Source organism: Grammomys surdaster, unplaced genomic scaffold (genome assembly GCF_004785775.1).
Source record: "Grammomys surdaster isolate TR1022 unplaced genomic scaffold, NIH_TR_1.0 126153, whole genome shotgun sequence".
Taxonomy (NCBI): domain Eukaryota; kingdom Metazoa; phylum Chordata; class Mammalia; order Rodentia; family Muridae; genus Grammomys; species Grammomys surdaster.
Genome location: NW_021620961.1, coordinates 7428265 through 7440194, shown reverse-complemented (window position 1 = coordinate 7440194; position 11930 = coordinate 7428265). Strand labels below are relative to the sequence as shown.

Below are 11930 nucleotides of genomic sequence, written 5' to 3'. Positions count from 1 at the left end.
TCTCTCTCTCTCTCTCTCTCTCTCTCTCTCTGTGTGTGTGTGTGTGTTCTGTTACATATTGAGATTGGTAGGTAAAGTTTTCACTTTATCTTGTTCATACTGCATTATGTATCTTTATTTGTAAAAATAATTTATTGTTCTTATATTCCTTGATTTCTTTAAAACTTAAATTTTTCTTTTAACTTGCTAATGGCAGATAGAGTGTCAGCTAAGCTAGACACCATGGAGCTAGGGTTAGAACCTCATAGCCCAAAATGTATAAGAGTTCAGAAAACAATCAGTCACTCTGCTTCTCCATATGAGTTATTTGAGAAGCCACAGCCTCTTCTATGACTGCTTCCTTCTCTATCAACTTTATCCCTGGATTCTTTTAAAACTTCTTTTAATGATATGTGAGATAAATATGAAAACTCTTTAAAGGAGAAATCACTACAGAAACCTTAGGTTACTCGTGATGTTATACTAAGTTGGAAAGGTTTTAAAGTCAGGGTCAGAAACCCTAGGAGGCTTAGATTTCAGCAAGCCCAGTGTGCATGGAGCAGCAAGTTCATTTCCCAGAAACAAAATCAATTAAAATAAATTCTGAGTATGGCAAAACCAGAAACAAAGTAATCTGTAGCAGGTCTCATATGGATTTCATTGACTCAGCCATGTCAGAGTAGAAATATTAGTAATGTGAACTTTAAATTACGTAAATAGTAAATACTGTCAAAAATCATCATTTGATGCAGGTTGCCTTTTTCTAACTTATTTCAATAATAGCTTCGGAGCAGTCTGAAGTACTTTAATTAATGCAAGAATCTTGGAGTATGATTTAGCCATTTACTTGAATCAACATACTTTTAGTGAAAGGTGGTTGGTTTTTTTGTTTTGATTTGTTTTTTTTTCTAAGCTCTTAAATAACAAATGACAATCTAGAATTTGGATTTTGCTTTTAATTTATCTAAATACCAACCTTTTTAGTTTTCTAAATTCTGTAAATCATCATTTGAAACAGCCACGAGACTAACATATGGCCTGTGGGAAAATAACAGACTCACTATATAGCCCAAATAGAAAAACTCTTTTCTTTAATAACATATAACTATAAGAAAAAAGGAAAATAAATAAAATAGGATGTCTAGAAGCCATTTGTAGACTTTATCACTGTCTATGTATATAAATGTTTCAGGGAGATCAAATCTGCTATTATCTATTATGTAACATGTGTTTGATGGACGGCTTACATCATTACTTTGTTATATCTAAAGAATTTCGTGTAAAACCACTTAAAACCAGGGCAGTATTTTAACATTCTGTTCTTCCTCCCAAATTATGGCCCGTTTGTGCAGTAACAGAGCTTCTTTGTGCATTTCTACTGTCTTGTCCAAAGTCTATGCTCACTGATTGAGCAGGGAGGGATTTGCTGGCCTTGTGACCATTTTTAAAAACCACAGTATAGTTTTCTGGAGCAAGTATAGTAATGTTTCTGAAGGAGCATTTTCCTCAACCATTTATTTTAAAATGAATGAATGCATATTTTAAATTACATGTGGCTGAAAGGAATGTGATTTCAAACATAAAAAGCAACATTTTTTTTTGTACTATTCTTAACATGGCAGAGGTCTTTTGTGGCTGTTGTTCTTGTTTGTGGGGAAGGTGCGTGTGGGACATTAGTTTTTTTATCCTACTCAGAGCTCATGTCAGCTTCCTAAAGTATCACCATAACTCTACCTACAATTTATGACTCAGGCCTTAGGTAAAACCGTCTTTTACTCTTTTCAGAATGTGTAACCTTTGCTTTCTTGTTGCATGTCTGAAGTAAGGTCTTACTTTGTAGCCAAGACTACCCTTCAATTTACTGTTTAGCCCAAGGTGACCCAGGTCTCATTGAAATTCCCTTCCCTTGCCTTAGCTTATGCAGCAAGGTCATGAGTGTGAACCACCACATCTAACTGGTTTTTTCAAGGATGAGGTAGGGCACACTTTTAATCCAAGACTTTTGGAGCTAAAAGCCAGTAAATTTCTGGTATTCAGACCATCTTGGTCTTCTTGTTAGCCATCCAAGTCTATAGAATGAGACCTTTTCTCAACAAATAATATGTCTTTGGAGTTGAACTGCTGCATCTATGAGCAGAAGTGTCCATAGTGTCTATGAATTTTTCCAGAGGCTTTTCATTCTGTAGCTCCTGTAATTCCCATGAAAACTAAAAGAGGGATTATCATGCTTGCTATACCAGGGAAGAAATAAGGGTGAGTGAATTTAAACAAGTTACCCAAATTGTCTCTGGTAGAAAACACTGTGGTGTACATTCAACGTTTTCTTTCTTTTGTACAAAAACAAAGTTTTGTGCTGAGGTACCTCCCCTATATAGTACATCAGGTAACTTCTTCATCTTTCTGAAAGTAAGGATTCCACAATGAACATTTTTAACTTCTAGGTCACTGTCACATGTCAATTCTGCACTAAAATGATTCAGGGTTCACCTTTACAATATTTTCACATTTCTTATATGAAGTGGAAATTCTTTCAATGAAGCACATACACACTCACACACAGATACACACACACACACACACACACACAGAGAGAGAGAGAGAGAGAGAGAGAGAGAGAGAGAGAGAGAGAGAGAGAGAGAGAGAGAGAGAGAGAGAGAATATGACCGGGGGGGTGGCAGCATTCTTTCCCTGCTAAAAGAAAAGGAAAGAAAAATTTCACATGACCAATGAAGGCTTTTAGAGAAAGTTGCTATGGGTTTGAGTTAGGCAAGAATGTGAGTTTCTCATGTTTCCAACTTAAATTTCTATTTAATGAATTTCATTATATGTAACTGGTAATAATTTTAAGTTTATACAGCTTTGTCTTGTCCTGTGACATGCTTAAGAATGTGAATATTTGATGAACTTATTTATAGTTTTCACTTAAGAAGGAATTCAGTTTTAAAATATTAAAATGAAACACTCGTTTTGAAGATAACTTTCTGATTCAATTCATTCCTGGTGGAAAGGTAAAAGTACACTGTCTGTCTATACTTATCACATAAATATTGAGGTAATTTTTAGAAGTGATAAAGTCTTCATAAATTTCATTTTGTCATAAATATCAGTTTTGTTCTTGGCTAGAACACTAAACTTTTAAAAAAGAGTTTTAGTTTGCATACTATACTACACAAACTATATATAAAAACTTTAAATGTATTAATATTCAAATAGGGTATTTCTAATATCACATTAAGTGAAAAATACTCTGTTTGTTCTTTTGTTGGCCATGAAGTCTTGATTATGCATGATTAAAATGAGATCCCTCATTCTACTCCTCAGCCCAACAGGGCTTCCACCATGATGAAGGAGGTATGGAATTTATTTAAATAGACAGAGTTTGAATATGTGGTTCAGTTGAGAGAATGCTTGCTTAGTGCTTTAGCATATGCTAAAGCTCAGGCACCAGAGCCAAATCTGTGGTGGCCCATGCCTATAATCTCAGTATTTGTGAGGAGGAAGCAAAAGGATCAAAAGCAATCTAAGGTCTCTGAGTTCAAGACCAGCCTGAGAAACATGAGACTATACCTTAAAGGACAAACATAGAAAACACCATAGATAGATGTATAAACATCTCAACATAGCATACATAATATAACCATCAAGAGAGAGACAGAGTTGAGCTTACTATAAATACTGCCATGGGCTGGACAGGTATGGTCAAAGGAATTGTCACCAAGGACACACTGTTTGAAAGGAAACTTTGGAGAGGTTCAGGAATTGGTACTTGAAAAGTAGGCAGAGCGGCAGTTTTTAGTTGGGTAGAAAAGCTGAGGGGAAGAGTGGCTTAGAAGAGGCATAGGAAGACATAAAGGTTTTGCAGCTTGCAAGAGATGTTTGGAAAGCAACAGAATCCCAGTAATTTCTCTCTAGCAAGGACATCAGAATGTGACAAACTTGTAGGGAGACTTCAGAGATGATCGACTAAGCTGGTGTCATTCTTGAAGTGCCCCAGAGACTAGGGAAAGGGTTAGGCTACAATACGTAAAAAAGGATTTAACACAAATCAAGCAGGGGATAAAAAAAAATAATCGAGAGGCATTGTTGCTGTGATTAAGCCATGTGACCAAGGCAACCTCTAAAATGAGTTGATTTGGGCTCATAGTCCAGAGGTTTAGAATCTTTAATAATGGTGGAGACACCTTGGTAGCACACTGCAGCCTGTAGGCTCAGTGACCGAAACAAGAAGCCAAGTGTTCACATCTTGAACTGCAAGAAGAGAGGGAAAAGTAAAATAGGCAAAGCTGTAAGTCTCAAAACATCTTTCATCCCTAGTGACATTACTGAACCTTCTCAGACAGCAACAGAAACCAGGACCATGTATTCAACTGCCTGAGAGTATGGCAAATATTGCTCATGCAAATCACTGATAAAAAGAAAAAGAAAAAGAAAAATAGTGTGTTCTATTGTGCCATTTTGTGATGTAAAATAATTAAAAAAATGAGATATCCACAGAAAAATGTGACATATGCAAAGACGTATGAATGTATCAAGAGCTTGATGTAATACTGAAAAAGTCCATAAATGACTAAAGTTTTAAAAAGGAATTTGACAGAATTATCAGGATAACTAAAATGCTAAAGTGAGAAGCCTTAATTTTTCTTTCTTTCTTTCTTTCTTTCTTTCTTTCTTTCTTTCTTTCTTTCTTTCTTTCTTTCTTTCTTTCTTTTTCTCTGAGATGCTAAGACTAAGTCTGCTCTAAGTCTGCTCTTCTATAATTGATTTCTTGAGGTAAATGGAATATTTGACCCATTCGGCTCACTTTATAGGAGCATCACATCCTAAAAAAAGTCTAAGCCCTTTTCTCTAATTAATAGTGAAGGTTTCTTACAGATAAACAGAAGAGACAAAGTTAAAATAAAAATTAGTGAGGCACCTATTTTCTGATACTCATTCATACAGCCACAGGCTGTGTTCACCAGAGATAACCTGAATTTCCTTCTTTGAAGTAGTACATCATGACTTTTCATGGCAGGCAGTCTGGAACCAGGTTGCACGCTTGTGCGCGTGTGTATGTGTGTTTGTGTGCATGTGCGTGTGTTTGTGTGTGTGTGTGTGTATGTGTGTGTATGATATCATCTTAGCAATTGCTGGATTCTCCTGTTCTAAATACCAAGGCTATCCCCAAGCCTCTGATGTTCTAGTTATAACCATCGGCAAGACTGGTAGAGTTTGATACAGTGACTATTCCTCTTGAGAACACAGCAGGTGTGACGTTTTGTGCAGCCTATACTTTGGAAAGCACACATTTCATTTTCTATTATGTTAGTGCTAATGGAAACCATAACGCTTCTTGATGTATTACTGTGATGGCTTTTGTGGCTGTATTGTGTCACTTTCCGGAGGATACTATATGCTGCCTGACCCTTATTCCTGCAGAAATGAAGAGTGCTTGCATTGAACTGCTGTGGGTGCAATAGTTTCTCTAAGAATGTCAGAAAAAGAAGTTCAGAGTCAGATGTTCTCCAGAAATAACCATGGCAGGACTCACCCTGTTCTGCAAACTTCTCTTGTTCTCAGTGTGCTTGGCAGGAGGCATATTTTTAAAGGACTTTTTATTCAGGAGAATATGATTTTGCATTTGGTTTGTTTTGAAGATAAATGAGACAGCCAGGCTCTATTATTAACAAGTTGATAAAAATCAGCATTACTATTACCCATGGGAAGTTTTTGGATGAGTGTCAATTCTGAACTTATAAATCAACCTTTCTTTTCCCCAGGACATCTCTTTAGATTGCTCATGATAATATGAAGATGAAACTTAATAGCAATAACCAATGGATGCTTTTCTTGGAGTCAGTCCAACACTCTGGAGACCAGGTAAAAATAATGTACAAGTTTTTGTAAAAGTATATATTGCCTTTACAGTAGAATTTTAAAATCAAGCTTGACTTACATGTTCATTCAAGAATTATATTTGCTATTAAACGCAGTGCATGTGTATTTAGAAATATATCCATTCTACTTTTCTCTGAAAAGATCAGTGTTTTACTAAAGCAAATATTCATATAAAAATTAGTCTAGTAAAGCTATACTAGTGGTATAATACAGTTACTTTTATTATTTTATAATTACATCAATTTATGTTAAATTATTTGATCATATTTTCCTCTCTCTATAAATTCATATGCTGCCTTTGTCTCATACTTAACCCTTTCTTTTTCCCTATAATTACCCATCCCACTTTCATGACCTTTGTGTGTATGTATGTGTGCCCCACTGTGTTCAATTAGAGTAGCCCATTTCAGTGTAGGCCAGGGGCCATTTACTTGACCAAAGGCAATGTAGCATTGAAAAATATGACTTACCTTTCTTTAGCTGTTCATAGCTCCTCACAGAGACCTAAAACATTTTAATCTCCTCTTCTGTCCAAGACAGAATGCTCATGGGCCCAGCTTTGCAGGTTTCTATGGATGACGTGGATTCATGGGTGAAAAAGCCATGTCAGGTCAAGAAGACAGCATTTCATAGCACCGCATCCTTTCCTTCAGGTTTAGACATTTTTCTTTCCTCTCTTTGAAGTTCCCTGAGCCTTTGAAGTGGTGATATAGAAGTCCTATTTAGAGCCAAGCACTCAACAGTCACTGATTCTCAGCACTTTTGACAGTTATAGTGTCTAAATTAATGATTCCTGGCCACAAATAATGGCATCTCTGACTACGATGAGAATAGTATTAATTTATAAGTACAAACAAAAATATAAGGAAGACATTTTAATAGCATGTTCATTAAGCAAAAAAAAAACAAAAAACAAAAAACAAAAAACAAAACAGAGGTAGGATCACCCCTTGAGCCTATGACCTCTTCCGACATGTGATTTTGACAAAGTTTAAAGTACCAGTATGACTTCCTCCTGCAAGTAGGTTTGAAATCCAACCAGAAAATAGTTGGTTAACTCTGTAACAGTATTGTTTCCAGTGTACCATGGACACATTTCATTGGGAAAGTTTTCATTTTATCTTACAAAATTGATAGTTGGATAAGAAAGACTGTTTTCCATAGCAGCCTGCACAGCATCTCTCTTCTCATACTATCCAAGCTACCCAGCTGGTAGGATAGTCCCAATCTCATTTCAATCTTTATTTCTCCACATTCTGCATCGAAGTGTATAGTGCCTTTGATGATGTGGCCTTATCATCAGTCTCCGGTGGGCACTAAGAATGTTAGCAATAGATTTCATGATTTAAGGGGACTCTGAGTCTCTTTGAACAACAACTCATAAGGAGCTATCCCATACCTAGGATGGAGACTTAATTTTGGAACACACATATTCTCAAAGTAGCTCTACTACTCTCTTCCTTATGACTTTGTAGTAGGATCTCTTGCTAAGTACCTAGCTTGTAGTTTTGGTCAGTAGCCAGACACCTCAGTAGTCACTCAATCCCTGCCACCTTGCCTATTCAGTGCTGAGTTTACAGACATGCATAGAAATCATATATGGCTTGTTACATAATTGACAGTTTCTGAATTCTGATTCTCATGAGAAGAACAAGTACCCTTAACCCCTGATCAATCTCTCTAGCACCCCTCCACAAGGACTATTTTGATACAAATTTAAATTGTATAGTATTTAACCAGGTTGTTTGCATTTATCTCATCAAACATTAAACATCCTTTTATGCTGAAAATAACCTCCACTTGGGATTCTCAGCTGTTCCCAGTCATCTTCTAACTTTCTGTAATGATGTATAAGCCACTTCAAATGATGTACATATCATTTCAAGACCCTCTTTTCTAGCCTCAGCTCTTGGGAACATTGATTTACTCCATATAAAATATGTTATTTGATATGTTATTGGAATGTGTCTCCTGGTGAGTTTTCCTTCAATTCTGTGCTGAGGTACCTGCTTTTCCTTATTTATTTGGAATATTATGCAAAAAAATTCTTATTGTAACTCTCATAACTTTCATTAACATTTTCTTTCATCTTCATTTAGGCATAAAATGTGCAGTTTGTATTATATTCATAAATACATTTAGAGAAAGAAAATTCTCATTCCTGTTTTTGTTTGTCATTTTTCCTACTTTTCATTATCTTTATATTTTTCCTAGATTTTTGTTTATACTCTTGTATGTACAGTCATATGTTAAATTATAACTCTCCTATTCATTATTTTCTCTTCTCCATTTCTCTCTTTACCACTTATTTTCATTGTTTTAGAGGGATATTTTTATTTCACATGTGGGCAAACTATCATTTGTAGGAAATTTCCTCCTTACCACATATTCTCTGCTTCTCTGAGTTAACTGGCTTGTTTCACTTATTTTGTTTTGTATTTTCTCTTGGATGGAGTCCCAGTGGTAAGCCCTGGCTCTCCAACCACATTTTTGAATGAGGAACTAAATACTTGATTAGAATTTTTATTTAAAAATAGGCTTTCATTGCAATAGTTGGGTGGCAGCTGGCTTCTTTTCATGAGTATGACACATGAATTTCTTAATCACAGGATATTTTTGTGTGTGGCATTTATTCTCTCTAGAGAAATATTCTCAATATTCTTTCTTAGAATATAACTACGCTTGGCCTTAACTTGGGTAGCACAGTTCCAAGTCAATTTCTGGTACCATGTTTGTTCTTATGTTATGGATTGAGACCATTGTGGGTCAAATTACCAAGAAAGTTTTACTTCTTTTTACTCTTAGTAAAATGAGAGATGATAAGTCCATTTTTACTGCAGACTTAATCATAAGTATGTACCTCTATTCCTTACTTTAGAGTGTTTCAAAGTCTCTGCAGCTCTTGAGGCAACCATGGCTAGGAAAATGCCCAGGTGTTCCAACATCTGAACCATCCATGATTGTGCTACATGTACATGCTTGCTTACATTTAATAAATATCTCCTCTTTACAATAGATTCATCTTCCTTCTACTGTCTTAAGTCAAATACTACTACTTCACCTTCTTATTGCCTTTACATGCTGTAGTTTGAAGTTATAAAGTCTTTTCAGATATTATTCTTTGATTATATTGTGATAAGCAGATAACTCCTATCATTTGCCCATGTCTTCATTCCAGAGCCTATGAATATTTTTTACTTTATTTAAAGAACCTCCACAGTTTTAAGTTTATAATTCTGTGATGATGTTATTCCGGATTAACCAGGGAGTTCCTAAATGACCTCAGAAGTGTCCACACAAGTATTTGACACACATATGAGAAGGTGATAGGTAATCTAAAGTTGGAGTCAGAAAGCAGGATGATGTAACTACAATATATTCTGGGAAATTCAGGAACAGCCAGAAGAAAGTAGGGTTAAAGTATGGATTCTCCCCTAAAGAGAACATAATTTTCCTATGAAGCTCTCTATCATCCAGGTAAAACAGATGTTACACATCTGTCCCTAGAACAGTGGCATACAAAACTTTTGTTAATTTTAGTTACCAAATTTGTAGAAAAATGGTTATGGTTGGTAACAAACACAATTTGCATTAAAATTTTCTTTTTCTCTTTTATCCACCAAGGAATTAGTGATAATTAGTTTTAATTGTAAAGTTGGCACCATTTCAAATGACCCTCAATGAGAGTCTTAATGAAGGATTGTGTAGAGTAAGTGTACAGGTAAAAATCTCTATAGTGGATGGTTTCAGTTATGTATATCAATATCGGAAGATCCAGTCTGTTCTGGCTAATTTGGTGTCCTGAGTGGGTAGGAACAGAGAAAGTGAGACAAGTACTGGAAGCATGATTGTGATTATTTCTCTCTGCTTTTGACTGTGGATATGATGTAATCAGCCATTTTCGTGTCTGCTATACTGGTTTCTGTGCTGTGACAGACCGTAATCATGTATTTTGAGGTTAAACAAACCATTTCTCCTCTATGTTGATATTCTTTAAGTATATTTTGTCACCCAGATAGAAATTAAATTGGGACAGTCATCTTGTTGAAATGTTTTATTTCAAGTAGCTCTCAAAATTTTCAAACACCTTTCCAACTATGACTTCAATTATGTGTACATTCAATACTCTGGGTGCTGCTATTCCAAGGAACTAACCTTAGCACTGACTGTGTTTATTCCTCATGTCTTTTCACTATACTGCCACTTAGCAAGTTGATTCTTCAGTCTCATTCCCTTTCTTTTCCTTTTCCAGTAATGTGTTTCCCACAAGCTAAGTGTTAGGCACTATACCAAGCTTGGCGAAATATACAAATACAGCAGTTTTCCTAACTAGATGGGATCACCATCTATTAATATAAATGAAGAGAGAATAGCATGACTCCTTTGAAACATAATACCAAAGAAAGAAATAAAATTGAACAATTAAACTATAATCTGTTAGTGCATAATTAGGTGCATGCACAGATGACAGTGGCTTCAAAGAATGCATGAGTAACCAACTATGCATTATAAAGACATTTATTAAGCAGTGATGAATGGTGTCTAAAGAGACAGGGACATTCTTCTTACCAGTGTGGCTCTATGTTAAACAGGATGATATCCTAGACATACATTTTTTTTCATGATGTGATAATGATGATGAGGAGGAGAAGGATGGTGAAATCTTTCTAGAAACTATATTCTTTTATTTGACTGTGTATCTGTGTGTCTGTCTGTTGATATTCAGGTTCTGATAACTTCTTGAGTTTATGTACACAGTAAGTGACTACTTGATAAGTGTTGACATATTAGAACATCAAGACCTTGTCCAAGGCAGTGTAGAGCAAGGATCTAGAAAACAGTTTGAAATACTCTAAGACAGATTAGAGTCACCTACTAATATTACCTAATTGAAGGAACTACTATCATCCTGGGTAACCTAAACCACAATAATTCCAATCTGTGATGTAAGTAGAACAGACTTGGTACCAAAATTGACATTGTATAATAATGTACTAAGTTAACAGAGAAAAGAGATTTTATGGAAAAGAATTAAGTCTGTGTTAAAGAATGTAGACTGCTTAGCATGTCAAGAAATTTAGAATGCCTGGATCTTACATTAATGGCAGGAACATGTCAGGTTTTATAACACATTATGTACTAGAACAACTAAGATTTTGTTTTTCTCTGAAAATGGGAGAAATAGAATTTTACATAGAAAAATTGGTATGGTTCTACTTGAAAGGAAAGGAATTGACAGTGTTTTTGCTATTTCATTACTGAGAAACTACAAAATCAGACCATAGTCTCTTTCAGAGGACCAGGCAATGTCAACATGGAAATGACCTAAGTAAACAAGGCAAAGGGTTAGCTGGCAAGAGCACTTGTGAGGAAGGTCCACTGGAATGGGATGTGGGTACAGGAAGCAGCCAGAGCAAACATCTGTCCAGCTTCCCCATTCTTCTTCCTTTTTCTAACTTTACAAACCATTGAAACTCATCGATAGGTAGATTACACATTAAAACTTTCTAAGATTTTAATTCATTTATTTTTTTTCTTTTTTTTTAATTGGATGATTTATTTACATTTCCTATGTTGTCCCCTTACCCCATCCCCCACCACCCCCTCGGAACCCCCAATCCCCTCGCCCCTCCTCCTTCTTCTCTGTGGATGTAACCTCTATCTACACCCCCCACTCCCACCTCCCCACCCTCAAAATTCCCACCCCCTGGGGCATCCAGCCTTCATGAGGTCAAGGTTCTCTTCTTCCACCTATGCCCAGCAGGGCCCTCCACTTTTACATATTCAGCTGAAGCCCTGGATCCCCTCCTAAGTGCTCCCAGGCTGGTGGTTTAGACCCTGGGAGCTGTGGTTGGTTGGTATTGTTGCTCTCCTCATGGTGCCACAAACCCTTTCAGCTCCTTCAGTCTTCACTCTAACTCCTCTATTGAGAACCCCATGATCAGTTCAATGGCTAGTTGTGAGCATCTGCCTCTGAATATGTCTGACTCTTGAAGGCCTCTGAGGAGATATCCATATCAGGCTCTTATCAGCATGCACTTCCTGTCTTCCACATCAGCATCTACCTTTGGTGA

The 11930-nt window shown here is 36.2% G+C and overlaps 1 long non-coding RNA gene across 1 annotated transcript in view; it reads right to left on the bottom strand.

Annotated features, from left to right (window-relative positions):
- LOC114612258 overlaps positions 1-11930 on the bottom strand; it is a 38027-nt gene that overhangs the window by 17282 nt on the left and 8815 nt on the right. Inside the window, exon 2 of the long non-coding RNA XR_003709971.1 lies at positions 6327-6550. This is a non-coding gene — a long non-coding RNA (uncharacterized LOC114612258). The remainder of the gene's footprint in view (positions 1-6326; positions 6551-11930) is intronic.